Raw genomic sequence first — 21,225 nt, forward strand, 5'->3', positions numbered from 1 at the left:
AGACGGGCATGAATCGAGGCTTCTCCGAGACGGCCACTTGGTTCGAATAATTAAATAAGATCTCCAATGAAATGATCCATGATTTGCATGCCGTCTGTTGCCAACGAGCTCCATCTGTTTGGCTCCGAGAGCTCTGACACTCTTGCTCTTGTGAGTGAGACAGCAATAACGTAATTGTGGATGTGACAGCTACACCAGATGATGCAGGGACTGTTCAAAAGTCTGGTCCAAGACATACTGTACAAGCTCCGTGTCATATGGTTGGCAAAAAATAAAATAAATGCCACCGTGTAGGGCATTTATAGCAACGGTTTGTTTCTTTCTGCACACGCATGCAACATAAACTACCTTTGCGTTACAAAGTTACTGTAAATAATTGAATACCAGGAAGGCGAGCGTGGAACGGGAGGTGGGAGTGAAGGACGATGGTGCTTGTGCCAGTTTGGCCGGGCGCCAGTGGGCAAGGCAGTGCTGGACTCAGCTCTCAGAGGCAGTGCTGGACTCAAGGCTGAGTCAGTCAAGACAGGCGTCCCCGCTTTGATGGGTCTGTCATTGCAGGCGGGGTCCGCCTTCACTGAGGGTTCAGGTGTTCTCCATCAATACACGCTGCTAGCCCGTGTCAGGGTGAACCTTAATGAGAGCCAGTACAAGAGCCGCATCAAGGATAATCATAGAGTGGAGCTCCTCTGTTGGCGGGGTAAAAGGGAAAGAGCCCGACCGCTAATAATGAATTTAAAAGTGATATACTAATAAGCGATATTAATACAGTTGTCCTGATTTGATCATCGTTCGACGGTATCAGGTGGAAAGATGTGAGAAAATAATCCTGAAGTATAAAGATACTGCCAAAAGGAACAGCAATAGCTTAGTTTTGGATTACACAATGTCATATTTCGGATTGTGCGGTGGAGTGAAAAGGACGGGAGGCAGAAAATTGACGGTTGTATCGGATCAAGACTCTGTATCGCTCGATACTCAAAATCAAGTTACTTGGAATTTGATCAGGGCATCCTTATCTTCAAAAAGTTTACCAAAAATATCTATCCATCTATCTATCCAACTACAGTACAGGCCATAAGTTTGGACACACTTTCTTATTCAATGCATTTGCTTTATTCTCATGAGTGGTTACTTTGTAGATTCTCACTTGTTGAGTTATGTACTTAAAAAAAAAAAAAGTGAAATAACTATAACTATAAATTATATTATAGATTCTTCAAAATAGCCATCCTTTGCTTTGGTTACTTTTTTGCATACTCTTGGCATTGTTACCTCTGGGAAGTCCTTAAAGACGTTTGGAAACACCTCTCAGCTCTTCGGAAAAAAAATGCCAAGAATGTGGAAAAAAGTAATCAGCGAAAAGGGTGGCTTTTTATTTATTTATATATTTATTTTATTATTTTACCTTTTTTTTGTTAAGTACATAACTCCACGTGTTTTGATGCCTTCAGTGAGAATCTACAATGTACATAGTCATGAAAATAAAGCAATGTATTGAATGAGAAGGTGTGTCCAAACTTTTGGCCTGTACTATACATATATACATATACGTATCTACATATCTACATCTCTACCTATCAATAGTATCTATCTATAATATCTACAGTATCTATAATATCTACAGTATCTACAATTTCCATCCATGTCTTTCCAAAGCCTGTCACGTGTAATGAGGAATTTAACTCAAACCTAACGCAAAGATTACATTAAAAAAACAGTGACTTGTTATATATTTTAAAAATGAAAGCAAATAGCAACACATAACATTAACTTGCTAAAATCAGTAATTATAATCCTACACACCTCATGTCAAATTAGATGAAAATTTAATTTATATTTCATTTCTATGTGGATGCAGAGAAAACAAAATCCAGTCTTCATCCCCAGCTGTGGATATGAAATGTCCAAGTAATTTAAAAAGACAACCAAGTTGCCCCAACAACAACATTTTCTGTCAGCCACTCTCACTCATGTAGGATCTCGCCAGAGCAACACGGTGATACGAATTAAATGTGAATAACATCACAGATGCTACCATGCCAACCCTGTGTAAAAAAAAAAAAAAAAAAAAACACGTGTTGGAAAAACTTCCGATTCTCTGTTTGTGCTCGTCTACTTTACGTTTCACCAACAAAAAATAACAAGAGTTTCTACAAATAGCAATATAGTACAATTAGTATCACACTGGCATATTGTTTGGAGTAACATCGAAGTGAGACAAGATGGGGAATATACAAAAAAAAAAATATATATATATATAAATGTTGACACACTGCATAAAAAAAACAGTGAGATCACAAAACTCCACTCCAACTATGCCATATGCTTACTTACTGAAAGTCTTGCATGGCAGAGAAGAGAGCACTACTGTATTTCTCAACCAACCTATGCAAAAGAATCCCTTCAGGACAAGAAAAAGATAAGTATATCGAAATTGGCTAGTGGCCAAACTGGCTTTCCCTCTTCACCACACAACTAAAGTAATATTTAAAACAACTTTTTTTTGGGCGAAATTTCTAAAGTAGGAGAGCAAGCATTGCACGTAGCTCAGCTTTGTCGCAAACTTTGAATATGTTGTTTGTTGCTCATTTCCAAAGCAATAGGAGCAGGCAGGAGAACATATGTAGACAAACCCACACAAGTTGCAACTGGTGTGCAGGCCCTGCGGAAGATTCTCTTCCATCACTAATGTGAGAAAGAGTATCGAAAATTCAAGTTGCCGCCGACGCACTTTCATCCGTTTACTGAACGGGACACACAATCAAAAACAGGCAAATAAAAAATGAATACACTTGTAAGATACTGCTGTAGGCCACAACTAACACTCAGACGCTCACACTGAACTAAACGGTCAAGCCGACCCCAACTCATAAAGTCACTCACAAGGCCACGCCCCTTAAGGCAAAACACAAATACAACAGAAAGTACAATAATGACACTTCATAAAACCACCTAATTTTTTTATATATTTTTTTTTCATGGTTTCATTATATTTTGACACAATGAAGTGATAATTTACTTAATTGCTGCGATTATTAGATCCTTTATTTAAATTGTCAAAAGTCTTCCCATGTGTACTGGCACCTCCTGTTGGACTGGAGTGGAACAGCACTTTATCAATGTCAAATTGCGACCATTTCTCTGGACTCGCAGTTGTGGTCGTAAAGGAAAGTCACAGCATTCAATGCACTTTTTTAGACGTTTAATGAATGCCAGGAGAACAGCAACAAAGCTCATGCTCTCTCAGAGGCTGCTGTTGACCTCAGCTCATGCCCAGACACTCACATGCAGGTCCAGGCCCAGCCTCTTAAAGGCACATACACAAATACAAGATAATCTTTTGTAATACATTTTTTTGGTTCAACTAGTTTTTAATACTACATTAATTATTCTAACTGTTTTAAAAGTGTGAGAGGGGTAAAAATATATTATTATAATACAATTAAATTCTATTGCGGATTGAGAGGTTGCACTCAATCACAATTAAGCATTAGAATTTTTCAAACCGCTTCGTAACCGATGTTATCTTTTCTGTGTCTACGAATCAGGCAAGCAATGCAACTAAAAGTGCGCACGCCTCACAAGCTTTTATTATCCAAATCAAACGCTGATTGTGGGAATCCTCAACATGTCTCCCAAGATCCACTCACAGCCGGCCGACATAAGGAAACCAGACTCCGCCACGATTTAAGTTGCATTCATTTTGCCAGGCTTTGGCCTTTCCAAACAGCGCCAAGACTTCCTGATCGGCTGTAATCCGCCGCTTTCGCACACACGCGAGTCATCGAGAGCGATGAAGTCCCTTCTGTTTACTCACTCCAAACCAAATGATCTTTCACAAGGAGACCACTTCAGTTGTGAAATGGAATTTGCCAGGGTGTTCTATTCCAAGTCTATTTCTCCCTTGGCTTTACCAATTCCCAAACCGGGTTCAGTCGCTCACAGATAATGTCTGCGAGGATTGAGCCGGGCTCCTCTGCTGTTTTAATGGCTCGGGGGAAAAGGCATTTGACAGAAGTGTGCACAAAAAAAAAAAAGTCCCAGCACATACACACAATCCCATTTCTATTTAGTCAACACAATATATAAGAAAGAGAGTCTTATGTCAGCATGCTATTCATTTAACATAACTGTACTAATACGGTGATATAAACGATACCGCAGATAGTTTATAGCGGGTGGTTTGACTGTAAAAATACATATAATTTACTTCATAAAACAGCAATTTACTCAGTCACATGTTGGAATTACAAGGGAATAAACTGGCTGATGGCTTTATCTCCTTAGCGGGTGACAGTGTTACTGCTTTGCTTCGTAGTTATGATAAATGGTTGTTGTAGGAGGGTTGCATTTACTTTGTAGAGTCATTATGAGAATATTATGTATGAGAAAACAGCCATTAATATTCATTATAATTGCAAACCACCCAGCTGAATGCTGATGCGCTCGGATACCGACACAGGACACAAGACTTTTTCCACGCTCTGTGGTCCTTGTTGCATGCGTGCGTCAATACGTGCGGCAGAAAAGTCATGGAGATGACAGTAAACGCCCCTCCCTATCGTGGGGGTTATGTTCCAGACCACCCCCCGCAATAAGTGAAATCCGTGATATGGAATCCCAACATAAATACTCAACAGCATGCTTTTATAGCGTGTACAGCACTTACCATTTATAAGGTCTTTTAACCGACTTTCAAAATAATACAAAAAAGTTTTAAACACATAATATATTGAGAGAGAGAGAAAGAGAGCGCAATGGATAGCACAAAAATATGGAACAAACAGTGTGCCAATCTCTATATGTGTTTATAGTAAATCCCTGTTTTCCAAACTAACAAAATCTATCCCACAATACACATCAATAATCATGCCCAAAGACGTACATTATGAAACCGTCACTTTCTGTAGGCTTAAAAAAAAAAAAAAAACAGGATTACAGAGAATAACGTTCAACTATTTTAAACAAAAACTAGGTTGAAATCCAGTACTTCCTGTTTCGTTCTTCTTCTTTGAAATGTCTCAAACCATCTAGTGGTTGAAAGTGAAATTACAGTGCACCCAATATACAGGAGGGTTAACCAAACTAGTGGAGAGGATTTTACGGTAATCCCGTATTTACCTTGACTATTTAGCGGTCATTTACTCCTCAGTAAAATAAATGTATTTGGCCCACTTTTGTCGAGTCTGGTTCATAAACTGAACTTTATTCTCTAAAGGATAAACTGTTCTTATTCCAATACATAAGAGCCCCCATTTTGTTGGTGTCTGGTAATTGGAGCCATTGTGAAGGAAGGATCACTGATACATTTCCCAGTCTACGTGTGAATGAGGCTGTAAAGGTCAGCGCCTGTTCTAGCCTCCATCCCCCAAGGGCCCTCAGCAGTAGGGGCCAGAGAACACCACAAACAATTAAACGTGTTGCTCCTCGGCGTAGAGCAGCTGGACTCTTGTCGGCTGGTGAAGTTTTTTTTTTTTTTTCTGCTGTTGGTCACTCTTCACAGCAATAATCTGTAGGTCTGAGCAATCAATACGAGCGCGACAGCCTCAGCCTCCATTAGCGCGGACATCCCTGGAGTGCATGATGTATTCAAGCTCATGCACACATTCACACGGGAGGGCACCAAAACGTGGAAGGCGAATAAATCGGCACATTAAATACTCCAAATGTACTCACAAAACATATTGTGATTAAAAGGAACAGCATAGTAATTGCACCTACAAAAAAAAAAATCAATGTGAAAAATAAAATTGCCCATTTACAACAACCTACTTTAGCGCCCTGTAAAACTGTGGCTAGCCCACACACTCCTGTGTTAGCTTTAGCACCAATGTCTTTTACAAGAAGTGATTAGCACGTTCTAAAGCAAGGAACATGTTTGGTAACATGATTAACTCAAAACCATAATGAAAAAAGATAAAGAGAAGTTTATAATTAATGAGTTGTTCGTCAGATCGTGAACAATTGTTAAAAAAAAGAGGCTTTAAGTTATTTATTGCCACTCTCAGTTAAAGTTTATTGTCAAACTGAATATAAAACAAAGACCAAATCAAAACAAACATGTCTTAAAAACAACTAGATGAATGATGCAGCTAGCTTAATGCTAACACAGAATGGAAAACACCATTAATGGGCTAAAACTTAGCATCGGTGGAGTGATACTCACAGACATACAGTATATCTTTAGCCTCTGAGAAAAACTATAAATATTATCACCTTAGTGAGGCACAGTAGTTGACATACTGTTTTTCATTTGTGTCTGTATTATACTGCCCTCCGATGGCCAAATCAAGCACATCAGAAGGAGCAGCACAATGAGTTGAATTGAAGCATTAAGCTCATAATGCATAAACTGCTTAATGATTTACATTCTCGTTAATTATGTTATTTATTACTTTATGTTTTTATAAAGTAAAATATAAGAGTGCTATTTTCCTTATTTAAAAATAGTTATTTTTTTTTGCGGGGCGGGAGGAGGCTGGAACGGATTAATGTAATTTCCATTCTTTTCAATGGGGAAAAATTTTGTTGTGAGCGTGGACACAAAACAAATTAAAATTGCAACTCAAAAAAAACATAAACAAATTTTAAAAAATATCCATTTTTTTCTGGGGTTAAAATTCTGATTTTTAATGAATGAGTGCCCAATAAAGAAAATTTTAAATGTTATATCACTTAGGTTTCAAAGGGGCCAACTTTTTGGGGTAAAAAATAAATAAATTTTTGACCTGACCAGATTCCTTAGTGCATGTGTGTTTTATTTGTTCTTCCCCACTGTAACATGCAAATGTTTCCACTGTCAAATGAATAAAGCATGATCTTTTCTATCAAACATGATTGAATGCTTCCATGTATTTTTTTTCCCCCTCTTCCAATAGAAACTTGTCTCGACCTACTGTCAAGTGTCGTATTGGATTTTCTCTACCGTATATAGATGAATGGAACTAAATAAAGACCAGGTTTTTATCATATTATCCCATGTTTAAGTGGAAAATTCATTACTAGTTTGTTTTGATAATATTACTTGTAAGGCCACTGAGCACTATGCAGCCAAAGTTCCTCTTTTTCGTGTTTGAGTAGGGCTTAAAAACGACTGAATTGCGTCCTTTGCAAAGACGGCGGATTAATAAAGGGAGAGCAATTGTGAATGTGAAAAGAACTCAAGGTTGGCGTAGAAGCCGCTGTTTTTCTTTGACATTGTCATCATCACTAACATCATCACTGTATTGAAAATGAGGAATTGAATGGCGCCGTGAGGGTGAGCGGGATACACGCCGTGCCAATACACGTTTCTGCACCAAGCGGATAATACTTAACAAACGCTTCTGCGTGGTTAAATCGCAACCAGTAATATTTTACATTACTATACTCCTAAACTGTGTAGGTAATCTACGCCGCCAGTATGAAAGCACACATTCAGGTGAGACGGTACTTTTCATTTTGCATCCGCCAAGTAAGCCAGTGGAGTCTCCGCACGCACTCCCCTGCAGGTTGAGCTGCTTTAAATTGTGGAGTGACCTTCCTATACAGCAATTAGCTGATGAGTTTCATCGTACTGCCGATCAGTATCATTAGTTTGCAATCACCGCAAACACAGGGAAGCTTCTCAGAAGAGCATCTAGCTTGATGTTCAAGCACCCTTACCTTATTGGACAAATTATAATCATCAAAAGTTTTTTTTTTTTTTTTTTTAACGAATATCACAAGGCCATTTTCGGAACTCTGAGATGGAGAAGGCGTGATCTGGAACATGAGTTGTATCAAAAATGAGATTGCGTGTATGTTAATATTCGACAACTGAAATCAAAGAGTTTGCTGCCACCGATGCATATACGTAAAAGTTTTTCAACTGGTAGGCGTGAAAGGGGCCTCACTCAGCTTGTCTACCGATTTCATGTCCTTCGTCTAACGGATCCTATAGATGTGTTGCATTGCTTTGGATTTGGTAGCAGTAGAGTGTTGTGATCAGGGCTGGACTGGCACCCAAAAAAAAAATGGCATTTTGACTTAGGCCGGCCAGCTCGTTGGTTCAGTTTGCTGTCTATATTGTAAATTGATTAACGGCCTCCTCCCTTTCTTGGGGTAAAATTGAGGGAAATACTAATTAAATAGCACCATATCAACCCCAAAAGATGTTGGCCCACTGGGCAGCTGCCCTGTATGCCATACGGCCAGTCCAATCCAGGTTATGATCATGAGAAAAAAAATGACGCATTTCATGTAGGGAATGACGAACGGCATGTACAAAGTCAATGACTTGAACCATGTGTTAAATCACAAAACATAATTTACATAATTATAAAAATCTTTCCTATTTATTTATTATAACATCAATGTAGTTATTTAAAAAAGTAACTTCCCCATAACCCAACGTGATTTGGATTCACTCCGTTAACTCTTTGACTGCCAAAAACGTTAAATAACGTTTAGTAAAATCCTATGGAGGAGTGCCAAAGACGTTAAAAGACGTTTGTTTCAAAAACAGAGGTAAAACTAACCATTTTCTATTGTTGATTACTGAAAAACGGAATAAGGCAGAAACAAAATTTTTTTTCTGATGAAAGATGAGAGTCCAATCTTTCATTTGGTAGTATGTATGTTTCCATAGTCCAAACACATAATTTTCTGTGGACCTTGAAAGATCAGTCAAAATGCTTAAATCGGCTGGCACCCACGGCATCCCTTTTCTGAAAACGTCTGGCAGTCAAAGAGTTAAACAGAACAACAAACAGCTTATCGGAATCAGCCATCTTTGTTGTTTACATTTGCCGTGGACGCTTTGAGGTCGGAACTGGGAGAATCCAAGTGGGATAGATCTTCCCATAACGTCCCATTGTCCTCGAATGCAGCATGCCGATTTTCCTATAACGAGCTACAGCTAAGCTTGAAGGCGCGTTTTGGCGCCACCACTACAAAGCACTATATCACAATTGCGTTACTACTCATGTGGTATCTTATTTAAATGCAGAATGTTTTGGTCATACGTTGTAAATGTCAAGAGTACAGTAGACCAAAACTAATTTCGAGATAATTTTATGTTTGTTAAGCTCTACTAGGGCAGGTATAACAAAGACATCCGTGGAGCTAATGTAACATGTCATAGCTTTAAGCAACTAAACCAAGACAATAAGGGCTTGACTCAGACAGTATTTACCAACTAAAAGCCTCCATTTTGCTCAAATCATAACATCCACAAAATGCGCTGTTGGCTGCATACTGCAGAGAAGGGAGTGGGTTAGATCATGGGGTTTAGGTTAAAATTGTTGTTATTCTGCAAAGAAATACACTTTGTCTCACTGGTGGAAAAGTGAAAATCTCTCCAACTCGGTGCTGACCCACGGCTGAAATTAGCAGTCACACAACAGCCTGACACCGGGGAAGGCACCCTTGCCAATCATCTGCCAATCATTGGCACTATCCAAACCAGTTTTAATACAAAGTTTTGAAAGAAATTGCTGCACAGTAGATAGTGTGCTGATCCAATTTGTTGCTAATGAGTGTTTTTTTTATTTGCTCAAAAATAGAATCACTCATTGTAATACAAAGCGTATACACATTTTAAACATAAGAATCCAGCTAATGACTTAAACAAGTGGTAATAATTACACTTGCTTTTGTGTTTTGACTTGTACCCTTGGCCTCGGGGTTTAGAGAGTGAGACAAACAACAGTGTGCTCTCATTACTGACCAAAACAACATTACGACTATTGTTTGTCCAGTTATGAAGGTTGCCATCTTTGTTTAAGGGACCGATTGGGCAGGAGCATTCTGCTGCTAATAGATTTTTGTGCAGACATATTTTCATGCTGCCGCTATCAGACGGGTGACACATGTGTAACCCTGGTCTCCAGCCTGGTCCACTTAGGGGCAACCCTATCGGGGGGCGGCGGCGCTAAACAACCCCACTGTGGTGTTTTTCCAGCCAGCGAGGCTGTCATTACTGCGTTACCAGGGAAAAGATGTGTCACAAATACAGTTTTAACAAGGGTGTTTAGCTCAGAACGGCTCGAAATGGGCTAACTGGGCCTTGCTCCACCGCTTGTGTAATGAATTCCATATCGGTCTCCTTTCCGCAGTATATAGGACATATCTAATTGTTCTCGTGATGTGGCGACTGGCAGAAGCTAATGGACAAAGCGCATCACGTCCGCCCACTGTTCTCCCCCCGCCCGGGTTGTGTTCTTCTCTTAAAACCGCAATTATCAGGCGATTAACACGTTGATTCTGCCGCAACAGGGTGGGCTGTGAAAACGCATGTTGTTTCCAAAGGCACTTGGCTGGTTCCCATCTCTCAAGGTGACAGAAATATTGCAGATCTTGCACGACAGTGAAGGGCGCCGGACAGGCCGGGGCTGTGTGTGGCTTATGAATGTGAAAGTCACTGCAGTTTGGCCTTCCTCTCTGTTTTTACTGCCCCACGCCGGCAGATCAGCTTTACTCAGCAGATTCCTCTCCGGTGGGAAACACAGGCGGGCTGCAGGTGGCTGAAAACAGTCTCACATGGCTAAACCCCTACTGTCCTAATGTTAATTATTGATCAGTTGATCAAGAGAGATGAAGAGATTTTTTTTTTGTAAGCGAGAGCTCTGACTTGTCTTGTGAGAGCTGCCAAAAGATCAATACTTTCAATCATGCCAGAGAGCTCTTGTGTCAGTCACGCTGAGTAAGGTGATTACAATTGAGTCTTAAGACAATGAAGAACTTCACGGGGCTTCCTCAGGCACACTCAGCCTCCTCTCAGGGAGCCTGATGAAGTCAGCGCGGCTAAATAGACCTGCAAACCACTTAAATGCGCACCCTGAGAGGCTGACACGAGCCAAACTCGCTGGTTCAAGCCTGTGTGCAAACACAATGTGCGCACGAACCCGTAAGAGACACGAGAACAAGATGTGGGTCGATATCACCGTCACGCAATCGTCATGAAAATGCAGCTGAATAATGAAGCTCTGGGGCCAAACAATGAGATACATCGCAATGATAAGTCTCTAATTTGGGGAAGTTTTTTGTTCTTTATTGATAGAAAATAGACATGTTTGGTTTAAAATGTAAGTTTTAAGGGTCATGTCATGTCTTAAAAAGTTAAATGAAACTGTAAACAAGTAAATAGCTCCCTATTGTTATCTACAGTAAATAAAGTTTTCCAAAATTTCCAAATATCTGAAATGGTACATTTTCAGTTATCTAAGTTTTAATTTTAAACAAAAATAGAAGGTTTTTAAGGTCAGCAGCATCTATTATAAAGTTAACTGAAAATCTAAATAAATAGTTCCTTGAAGTTAACAATTTTAAATTGATCTCTCATCGGTGTCAGATTTAAAAAAAATATATATATATATATTTTTTTAAAAAGCTGATACCGATATTGTTCAAAATAACAAATATTGATGCCGATAATTGTCCTATCACTCTCCTCCATTCCATTTCTTTGTCATTGGAAGCACTTGATTTTGGTTTGTCCCACACAGAGCTACCGTGTATGTAATAATAAGTGGTTTAACAATTAAACATAAAATATACATGGTTTTATTGACTACAACTTCCATCCATCCATTTCCTTAACCGCTTTTCCTCACAAGGGTTGCTGGAGCCTATCCCAGCTGACTTCGGGCAGTAGGCGGGGTATACCCTGATCTGGTTGCCAGCCAATCGCAGGACACACAGAGACCAACAACCATCCACACTCACAATCACACCTATGGGCAACTTGGAGAGTTCAATTAACCTGATATGCATGTCTTTGGAATGTGGGAGGAAACTGGAGTACCCGGAGAAAACCCACGCAAGCACGGGGAGAACATGCAAACTCCACCCAGGAAGGTCGAAGCTCGGACTCGATCTCACGTCCTCTGCACTGAGAGGTGGACGTGCTAACCAGTCATCCACCGTGTTGACTACAACTTATTTGATAAAAATGAGCCATTTCAGTCATCAATATTATATTTTCATAATTATATGTCTCATTTTGCATATTGCTGTCCACCCTGTCATAATGTGGTAACTGCTCCTTTGAGAAATCTGCTGTTTTCACTGACATCACAACCAGCATTTTGTTTTTATTCACTGAAGGCTGAAAGTGAAATATTAATAATATACTTTTTTTTAAAAAATCATCAAATTTTGTGTACTGAAGTTGGATGCTGTCAAATTCAACATGTCCGCTCTGTTATAATGAAATTGACATAAAACCTTGCAGATATTTAAAATATATTTGTTAACATGTGAAATCAGCTTGTGAATGAATCATGACTCACTTAGCAGCTGAATCATGCTGTTAAGTGAAGGCCTAACCCTGTGCTCATAAAATGCTAATGTTAGCCAAAAATGTCCACGCTGTCAGAAAGCTCGCATATCGAGTCATGTACACTTTAAAACCCAGCATTGATTCTGGGCAAAAATGTGAATGGGCAGAAGGTTAATAGTGCTTTTTCACTCATTGTGCTAATACTTGCTTTTCCCTGAAAACTGTACGCAAAAAAACAAACAAACCAAAAAAAACATCAGGATAGCAAAACATTTGCATTTACTTGAAGTTGAAGCCTGAACGCGTCACTTAATACGCCTTCGCAAAATTGAGCCTAAGCACAGCTTTCCTTGCACTCGATCGAATTTGTACCATTTGTGATTGAAGTCCAAACACAACGCCACGTACTGGACATCAACAATCACCAAGCCTAACGACAGCGAGCGGTTTCCTTGTCTCAAAGATGCACTAATAGCTTTGTGTTGAGCACGGTTGTGTGTCTTTACCATTGCGCTGTTGTGTGTGACAGCAGCCTTTCACGGAGCAGGTGACTTGTTAGTACTCTAAGCAACAACGGGAACAGATGTGTCCCTGACAGTGGATGGATGGTCAGGGTCCATCTGGTCAGTGCAGCCCTGGACAGGAATGATGAATACAGCTTCATCAGTGAATAGCTGTCATCAATCGCGGGGCCGCGGCGACGGCCGGTGACAGCCGCGCGCCAGCGCCGGGCCCCAGGTGTGGCGAAGGGAGAGCGGACGGGCTCTGGAATGCAGGTCAATCAGCCCAGTCGGAGCCAACGTTATATATTGCAATGTAAAGCGAATGCATTACAAAGCAAGTGAAGAGCATTCCTTTGTATGGGGCGGGTGGGGCTTGTTCTTTGACAGAAGCGCAGATTCGGTCTTAGATTTATTTCAATGAAGGGGCTGTTAGCGCGCTAAGGACGAGCACCGGGCGTCTAGACAAGTCATGGCTCCACATTGTCTTCCCCGGCGGTCCCAAATGAAATGTGCTGCATCCTTGTCTGCCTCGGTGCATAGACATGAAGAGGTACTAAAACAGCGACCTTGCGCATCGCCATTCTGAATATGTTATAGCCCCCCGCTTTCCTTGAACTGTCACAACTTTAAATCGACTACTTCTAATGGTTTCATACACCGCGTGCTCATCTTTATGCAGGACAGCCCCACCTGCTCTTAGCCTTGAAGGAATGCTATATTAACACACTGTACATACTTCCAAATGTTGTTGAAAAAAGACAAATGGCCTAAATAATTGCGGCAAATATCATCTACCCATTTGGTGAACCTTGTGGCGGGTGTGTTGTATGTCCTCGACGTCAATGAGAAAAACAAAATGTACTGAATTTCTGCCAGGGAACACTTTTGTGGTGTTAAGAAAGTTGCAAATCTACGGAAGTGTGGAGTAAATATTTTTGACTGGCGAGTACATTCAAATGTACTTGTAGGCTGAATGCTACAAACATAGCATATTTTCCCATAATCCCACGGGGTATTACTTGTGCATGAGTTAAAGCTTTTGGCCCACATTATACCAATAAGGTTGGGGGGGAAAAACATTGTTTATTTGTGATTTATGATTTATTACGTCTGCAATGCATGATTTAGGTTTGGCTTTTTTTCCCCATAATGCAACGCGGTATCGACTTGCGCAAGTAATAGCCTGTGGCATCATAAGAAAATATGCTATGTTTGTAGCATTTAGCTGACAAGTACGATCAAACGTACTTGCAAGTATATTAAAACACATTTGAATACGTTCAAACACACTCGCAAATGCGTTGAAACGTGCTGGCCAGTCAAAAATGTTCACTCCACACTGGCTGTTTCATGCTTTCGTACAATTGGAATTGGAATTTTTGAATCAATCTCTAATCTTTTTTTTTTTTTTATGACTCTTATCAGGGTTGTGCATAAGGGTGTGGTGTAGTGATAGGCCAAAATGTTTGGGGCGGGTTTCAGGGCCAATACCGATTAATAGTCAAAGAGGCCAATAAACAATATTTGAGCCAAAATTCACTAAAAGGAAAAAATATTGGCGTTAACTTTGTTGAAATGCTTTGAAGCATTTGTTCATTGAATAACTTTGCAAATTTGTGAAAAGGATTTTTTTTTTCAATTTTCGATGATAGACATCTTTGTTTATAATTCTAGCAAAAAAAAGTTCAGGAAGCTCATAGTGTCATCAGCATGTCTTAAAAAGTTAAATGGCAATTTAAACAAGTTTCTAAAGTAAACATAATTTTCCAAAATTAGAAATATCTTAAATTAAATTTTCACTTATATTAGTTTTAATGTCAAACAAAAATTGGAGGTGCAGAGAGTTTCCAGGGTCAACAGCATCTCTTATAAAGATAACTTAAATTTTAAATACACTTTAAATTGATTTAATACCGGCTGTCAGATTTAACACAAAAAATATATATATTTAAAGGCAGATGCTGATATTCATCAAAACGCTGGGAATTTTGGGAGTGTGCAAACGTCCGTTCCATTCCAGGAAAATTCCAAAAATTTCACACATCAAGGCTGGTCAGTACAACATCACTTCCTCTAATGTGATATTGCTTAATTAAATGCGAGAACGCCGCTTGTTTAGGTGGAATAAATTATTCTATGAATCACAGTTCAAATATTATAAATTGCGGATATTCTTATTACCCAATACAGAATTCACCCTTCAAGTGCTCAAAAACTAAGCATGAGTTAAGTTTTGCAGTTATATAGAGTGCGTACCGTACACAAAGAAACAAAACTCTACAATCTTTCTGACAATATATATTACTTTTCTATGCGACGACGACGTAGAAATAACTAAACTTGCATTAAACTCAATTTTGAGACCTTGCTAGTTTTAAAGTCAACACAAATAGCCTGACCTTCCCTATAACAACATTGCATTCTTATTGCAAACCTTTATCAAACATCCACTTAAAGATGTGCCTGTAGGTCGGCGCGTGCACGTACCCGAGTTCTACTTTGTGACAGCCCCAGTTTGGTTGATGTGCTGCTGTGTGACGTTTCTCTTATAATGGGCTTGCTGGGGGTCGCCGGTGTTTACATTAAGCAGCACTACTGGCTCTAATTAGAGTTAATTGCAGAAGCATTTGTAGGGAAGTGCTCGTGAATGACAAGCAAGCCCATTTTACACATGTTTACAAATACAACTGATGGCATTAAGGAATAGATTCTGCACTACCGCCGTTGTACTCACACGCGTGAAGGTTATAATAATCCTTTGTTGGGGTGTAATTTGAAAGCGGGTTGCAATGCAAACAAATATCAAATCTTTGTATTTTTTTTTTTTTTTTACCTTTAAAATTACTATTGTGACAGTAAAGATATTTTTTCACCAGTATTGAATACATTCACTAGCCACAATATTGGTCCACCTACACACGCTTGAATGGCATCCAACTCGAGAGCTGAATCAAAAGCTTTGCACTTAGAGAGATAGTTAAAATGGCAGCATAGCGCTCCACCAAGGTTGAACTGCCAACAAAAGCGACTTGTGTTAACAGCTCACTTCCTGGTTCACCAAAGAGATGGCAAATCAAACTCAATTTTCTAATTCTGAGATTAAGTGTAACTGCTCCATAATGACTCTAATGTCAAAAAGACAAAATTAGGTAGCGAATAGCGATGTGTATTTTTATTTTTATTTTCCTACTTCCTGGTTGACGGAGAATGAATTGGGCAGTTCAGTTGTTTTACATTTAATATACATTTGCTTGAAATCTTTTAGAATTGTGGTTTCTGAAAAACATTTAAGTGCAGTTTTGATTCATTTTTTATGTGAAATTTATTTTTAATGGAATCATCCAAGTACATTTCTCCCCTAAAATATAGCACAATTTTTTTTTCCAAACTGTGCCTAATGTTACAGTGACTTACAATAATATTAAACGTTTTATTTTTTTTAAGATTTTTTTTTTTTTTATGCACGGAGGAGGAGGGAGGGAGCAAGATGAAAGAGACACTGTAAACACGGGTGCATTTTAGCTCTGTTGATTAATGTGCACTGTCCTACAAAAAAAAAATTGTGACAGTGGGTACTAGTTAGCCTAAAAAACAACATGAGCAGCCCACAGGCTTGTTTATTTATTTTGTCGGATTTTTCACTTTACCAACACTGCTGTATGGATGCTCCAAACGAAGTTTTGTTGTTCCTTAGTGAATATGACGATAAATATTCTGAATCTGAATAGTTCTCACTAAGAATAATTACAACAGAATAAGAATGTTAACATTAATTATTTATTTATTTACTTAAACTAAATATGGTGCACATTTCATAATAAACCAAATATTTTATATTCCGTTGACAAATATAACTAGTCGCTGCAAACACGGATGCGTTTTTGCTCAGTTGATTAACGTGCATTGTCATAAAAAAAAAAAAAAATGGTGCCAACGGGTACTAGTTAGCTCCAAGGACATGAGTAGCCCATAGATCTATTTTACAAATATCACGAATATTAAGAATAATTAAAGCAGAGGAAGAATGTTTATTTATTTCCACATTTCTTAATTTTCCAAATATTCTGTATTTTGTTGAAAAATAAAATAGATTATGTTCAAAGGGGGGGGGGGGTGGATACTGTTATATGTAACATTTCAAAAAAGGACATTTTAGAGCTGTAATTTTAATATGGCAACATTTTTGCTGACGGTTATCATACCGTCAAAATGTAATATCGGCCCATGCTTATGTGCAAGTGGGTTTTACTGTACTTATGCAATAAATGGATGATAAGTGCATCAGGGACTGCAACTCTCCTTTCCCACATGTAAGAGCATTACATGAAGTAAGTTTGTTGTAAAGCCCCACAAACAATGGCGGAATCTGCAATGCGCGATGTGAAAAATAATCACGACGGAATATATGATAGTTTGCGACATTAGCTAACCTAATTAGCATCACAGTGAGGATAAATACAGCGCTGGTTTTACCACTTCAGCAAAGCGAGGCTGTGTAAGCTGGCAGAGAGGCGGTTTTGTACATTTCTGCTGCCCTGTCGTTTTCTCTGCGGGGTGTCTCCTGGGAAAATCAAGGGAGGGGGGGGGGGAGGTCGCGGGGGTTGGGGGTGGCCGGGTTGCAAACACACATGCACAGGCATCACATCTCTAAAAGGCATCGCAATGTCGGCACGCTGATGCTGCTTATGTGTGATTAAGCATCTGCCTCCAAACAGCCCATACGTCTGATGACCCTGTTGGTGTGCATCTCTGAGGTGGTGTAACACTCTCTCTCTCCCCCCCCTCTCTCTCTCTCTCTCTCTCTCTCTCTCCCTCTCCTGCAACCTTCACCCCCCAGCATGTTTTTCCCTCTGCACCCCTCCCAGATGCCACGGACGACTGTCTCAACAAGAATCGCTCCCATGTAAGAGGCGAGGCATTGCTTTGTGTGGCTGCCAGAAACTGACATTAATCCACTTTTTCTTCAATAGACTGACAAGAGCATGGGATGGGAGGTGTCACACTTTGACAGTGCGGAGGGAAACTTGGGCTCTGACAGGCCTGCTAAAGCACCGCCGCCGCCTGTAACAGTCAGAGGAACACAAATTGGAGATCCAGGGGAGATGATCTGTAAAGAACGTACGCGGCCGTCGTGTTAAAGTACAGCTGACTCAGAGAGAAGAGAGAAATATAAACCCAAGCACTGGTGCGTTATATTTGTCCTTAAACACTCAACGATGCTCTTTATGTTGACATTATTAAACCAGGGTTTCTGGTGATGAAGGAATTTATTTCAATGAACATATTTTGAGGTTAACGAGAGTATTCAATGTATCGTATCGGACCAGCATAATATCAATAAATGAACCAAGGCAAAATTGTGTTTTTGTTTTACATTTACATGTTACAAGTTTCAGCGTTACTTTAAAGGGATACTTAACTCATTTAGCCATTTTCAGCAATAAGACATTAATTTTTGTCTATAATTAATTTGATATCTTCAGTATTTTTCATGTACATTAAAACATTTACGAAGACATTTTGCCACTTGTCGGCCCAGGCAACGACCAATCATGGCTCAGTTTGCAAATGTCAGCCATGATTGGTCGTTGCCAGAGCCCTGGCTCCTATGATGTCATTTTCAGTCGACAGCAAGTAGCAAAATGAAAGGTTTTAATTATACATGAAAAATAATGATGTTGTAAAATTTATTCTAGATAAAATATTACCGTTTTGAACTATTTGTTAGCATTACGCTAGCAGAGTTTCGTTTTACGGATTTACAAGGTTTGCTTGAAAATGTTGATGTTTTTACTTCAACTTGGAGTGATGAGTAAACAGCGTGAAGCAAAGCACACTTGACCTCATTCGAAGAGCTGCGCGTGCGAGTCTTTTCTTCTTTTCCTCAAAGTGACATTTTATGATAGTCCCCCATTTCTTGCCAAGTGCTAAGGAATACTTTAAAACGGTTCTAACTGTGTTTCAACCAGTTTAAATGTGTTTAAAGCATGTGCGAGTGGTAAAACGTTTAAAAAGTCTTTTTGTTTAACGGTCTCTCTATATCGTAAATTTTCAGCTATCGCGGGCTGTTGTGGATACACTGTGTGTGATACACTGTGTTCTTTTTTTGTAATAAACCCATCACTTTACAGCCTTGAAAGATGACTTAGATGTGAGTGTTGCAATGCTCGAAACACTAAAGCTAGGACAAAACATGAAGCTGAAAATATGTTTGTGACGTTCCAAACAAGCAGATCTACATCAGATCCACACAGTAAGATTTATAATACTTTTACTATACCTTTGATGTTACTATTGTACTAATAATCAAATTATTGTTTTGAATTGTGGTAATATAATACGCAAATGTATACTACGCCTTGAAGGTTAGAAAAAGGTGATGAAACTATTGTTCTGAATAAGATTCTTAGAATTAAATGTATTAATTACTTATTGGCAAATGAGGCCCAATTCTGCCATTCGAGCAAAATTTCCAGGGTGAAGATTCCAAACGGTTCTGTTTACAATTATCCAATGAAGGATGTAAGACGAAGGAGGTAATGTGCTGTGTAATCTGAGGCCACTCAGCTGTTTGTCAAGCGAGAGTGCGTCACATCTTGCTTGGCTTCAAACAAAAACTCTCCATCTCTCTTGACATGTGCAGGAATGTTGAGTTTCACCAGGAGCCCTCAGTATGTATTAGACCATGTGGGGGACAATTGCTTTATTAAGAGGAATTTGACCAGGTCAGATGCAAAGATTAATTACATGCTCCATACGAGCAATTTTCCTCAGACAACCACATTATGCAGCAACATAACTCAATTTTCGCAACACCTGTGCAGCCGCTGGGCTGTAACGATGCAGGAACTCCTGGTCTTATAAAACCCGGACGTTTACTTGATTACTTTAAAATCCATCATTTGATTAGGCACTCATGGGCCACGACATTAGGTACACACCGGTTCTAATCTAGTAAATTATGTAAAAAGTATGCCTACATTAAAAATAATAATGCTTAGAGTTGCTAATATAATTACAATATATTATAATATAATTAACTGAATTGATCAACTAAGTGGAAATGAGTGATTAATCCATTCATTTATTTATTATTTTTAATGGCATGGACCACAGCGGAGGTCTGACGTCATCTTGCTCTCAAACTGTAGCCAAGTGGTGTGCTCTATTTTGCCTCAATTGTTTCAAGACAGAATTGATTAATCAATAATTCCCCATAATTGACAAGATTCTGTGCCAAGACAAAGCACATGGATGTCTTCACTTTGCTGCTTACAGCCCGTAGGGGATGTGTTGTCACCTCTGGGGACTTGCAAGGATATACAGTAAGATGATGTGATGTATTAATTGGCATTGCAGCTCTTAATTATTTTCTTTGGTTTGAGCTTTGCCACATTTCTTAGCATTCGCGCAATTCAGATGGAACAGTTAAATCTAGGGTTGTGCATAAATGGCGGATAGCGTAGCTAATTAGCCGGTCAGAACCCATTATAGAACACGCAGACAGGGCTGTTTGGATGGCCCTTACGTCTCCGTACGTGAAGCATACCTACCCGGTTCAATCGAGCGGGAAAAAAAAACGAAAGTAGTTATGGACAAATTTGCCCGGCTAACATCGTGCTAGCAACAAACACAAAGGCGAGTTTTGCAAACTTGGGCGACAGACAAGCTAGCTTAGCGCTAGCTAGGATGAAGGCAGTAGCAACATAGATGGATTTAAATTGGGACAGAGAGAAAAAGCATCCTTTGTTCTGTCGTATGGCAAAATAAGTAAGTTGTTAAACTAAAATGGTTAACCTTTTCGTTAAGGGTGTGCCAAAAAATCGATTCTCTTAAAAATCCCGGTTCAGAATCGATTTTAAATGTCCCAAAATCAATTTTATTTAAATTATTGTATACTGTCATGCCTTTATTGGGAGCGCTGTTCATGTTGTACACGATTTGGCCACTTAGGGGCAGTGTGGTTCCGCGTGTTCTGATACACTGTTAAGTTGTAGCCAGAGTAGAAGGAAAAAGTCACGATCGAGTTGTGCCAGTAAAAGTTTTTTTTTTTTTTTTTGCAGCGTAGGAAGAGCATCTGCCAATGAGTAATGTTAACATGCTTCTATAGATACAAACCTAAAGCGTTTTGTATGAATAGCCGTTCTTTTGAGTGATGAAAGTGCCGCAAGTAGCGCGCTAATTAGCATGAGCGAGTCAGACTGGAGTATATCATGATGATTCTTTGCACATTTATAAATTGAATCAGGAAGCATTCTGAATCGAAATTAGATTCTGAATCGAATCGCAGGCCCAAAAATTGGAATCGAATCGAATCGAAGCGTGAGACAGTCAAAGATTCCCACCGCTACTTTCCATCTGGGCTACACTCCAATACATTTCAATTAGATAAGTGAATACAGCTTTGTCAACAAATGATCAAGATAAAGTGCTATATAAGTTTAATTTACTATTTTGATAAAGTGAATTTTTCATTTGTTG

The 21,225-nt window shown here is 39.3% G+C and overlaps 1 protein-coding gene across 5 annotated transcripts in view; it reads right to left on the reverse strand.

The window, feature by feature from the left end:
* fign (fidgetin) overlaps positions 1–21,225 on the reverse strand; it is a 77,199-nt gene that overhangs the window by 48,897 nt on the left and 7,077 nt on the right. For 2 of the 5 annotated variants that reach the window (XM_077580807.1, XM_077580810.1), the window contains one exon: positions 385–630. The exons of the other annotated variants lie outside the window; for them this stretch is intronic. The gene's annotated coding sequence lies outside the window, so the exon portion shown is untranslated. The remainder of the gene's footprint in view (positions 1–384; positions 631–21,225) is intronic. 5 annotated transcript variants of the gene reach the window in all.

The sequence above is a fragment of the Vanacampus margaritifer genome, chromosome 11 (assembly GCF_051991255.1).
Source record: "Vanacampus margaritifer isolate UIUO_Vmar chromosome 11, RoL_Vmar_1.0, whole genome shotgun sequence".
Classification (NCBI taxonomy): Eukaryota; Metazoa; Chordata; class Actinopteri; order Syngnathiformes; family Syngnathidae; genus Vanacampus; species Vanacampus margaritifer.